The sequence below is a fragment of the Triticum aestivum genome, chromosome 5A, assembly GCF_018294505.1.
Source record: "Triticum aestivum cultivar Chinese Spring chromosome 5A, IWGSC CS RefSeq v2.1, whole genome shotgun sequence".
Lineage (NCBI taxonomy): Eukaryota > Viridiplantae > Streptophyta > Magnoliopsida > Poales > Poaceae > Triticum > Triticum aestivum.
In genome coordinates, this window is record NC_057806.1 from 701,840,024 (window position 1) to 701,842,035 (window position 2,012).

The window sequence follows — 2,012 nt, forward strand, 5'->3', positions numbered from 1 at the left end:
CAGCATGTTCGTCAATATATCCGACGCTTCTGGGTCTCCGGAAGCTGCTAAAGGAGTACGACCTCCCTTTGAAGGAATCCGTTTATTCGTATCCGGTTGTAGACTGGACTGCTCGGGACCTCCATTGTTGGTCTCCGGACCCTGGGCCACCGAAGTATCACCTTCGGGTAGTGTCTTCGTCATCCTTTGCACCACTTGATCGGGGGAGACCCTCCGCGACTACACCTCGAAGTCGTCCACCCTATTGGGCAAGGAGACCGGTGGAGGCGTCTCGCTTTCCATCATCTCCGGGAGAAGGTCCTCCGAGGAAGAGGATTGTCGGAGAAGACTGCGTGCCGAACTACAAAAACATATATTCTAGACGTTACAAGAAAGGAACGAGACATATTTAAAACACCCTTGTTCACTTACGATTTGGCTTGAGGCTTGTCCTCGTCATGGGACTGCGCGATGACGTCGTCCTCCAAGCCCGAGCCACCCGACAGAGGCATCTTGCCTCGCTTAGGAGCCTTTTCCACCCAATTTTCGGAGGAGGCCCTTCTCTTTCCATGGGAGGAAGAGATGTTGACTTCCCCTTCATTTTTATCTTTGAACGATGGAATCTTGATTCCCCCGGACATAATGTCTGATATACTTTCGGGATGGAGGCCATCTTTGGTCCTCCCACTCTCCGCCTTGCTCTCCCTCACAGGCATCTGGTATGGAGCCGGGGCCAGCATCCTTGTTAATACGGGACCCACTGAGCCTTCAAGAAGGGGGGCCGAACACCTAATTAGTTCCGCTTTCTTTATCCAGCCTTGGAAGAAGATATTTTGCTCAATAATGTATTACGGCATACTTACATACAAAGTGTTCGAAAGTCAAGTGCTTACCGGGGTGTCTGGACGGTTGCAGTCGAGGCCGGTGTCCTCAGTGGTGTCCGACCAATGTTTTCGTTTCCCAAAAAACAACTTCCAAATCCCTTTGTGCGTAATGCCGAAGAAGTGTTGGAGGGTTCGTGGTCCTTCTGGATTAAACTCCCACATGCGGAGAGGCCTACGCTGGCATGGCAGAGCTCGGCGGACTAGCATTACTTGAATCACGTCGACAAGATCGATGTCCTTCTCAAGGAGGGTTCAGATGCGGCTCTGTAGAGTCTGCACTTCATCAACTGATCTCCAGTCCAACCCCTTATTGATCCATGATGCAAGCTGTAATGGAGGGCCGGAACGAAATGCAGGTATAGCTGCCCACTTGGTACTACGGGGTTCCGTGATGTAAAACCACTCTCGCTGCCATTGGTTGGAAGTTTCGGTGAAAGAGCCTTTTGGCCAGAGAGTGTTGGTAAGCTTGCTTACTACAGCACCGCCACACTCCACCTGTTCCCCGTCGACTACCTTCGGCTTCACACTAAAGGTCTTGAGCCATAGGCCAAAGTGTGGGGGGATTCAGAGGAAGGCCTCACACGTGATGATAAACGCCGAGACGTGGAGGAGAGAGTCCAGAGGTAGATGGTGAAAATCTAGTCCGTAATAAAACATTAGCCCCTGGACAAAGGGGTGGAGAGCGAACCCTAGCCCTCGAAGGAAGTGAGAGACGAATACGACCCTCTCGCCGGATCTGGGGGTTGGAATAACCTGTCCTTAAGCAGGAAGCATGTGGGGGATCTCTGCGGTCAGGTATCTGGCCGCCCGAAGCTTTGCGATATCCTCCTTTGTAATGGAGGAAGCCATCTATCGACCCTGAGGGCTGGGCCCGGACATGATGGGGAAGCTTGGAGCAATGAAGTCGAACCTTGGGTGCTAGAACTTGAGGTTGGATAGGCTAAGGAGAGGTTTGGCATAAAAAGACGGCCCTTCGTTCCTTTATAAAGGCACCGGGTATTGAACGCCTCCTCCTGAGCCTGAAGACTTGCCTATTCCTAAGGAATCTTTCCAACAGAACGGTTGGGTTACCCACACTCGTATTGATGAGAATCCTGCAATAAGGGGACACGATCTCTGCTTCGACAGGACGTGCCAATAACAACAACG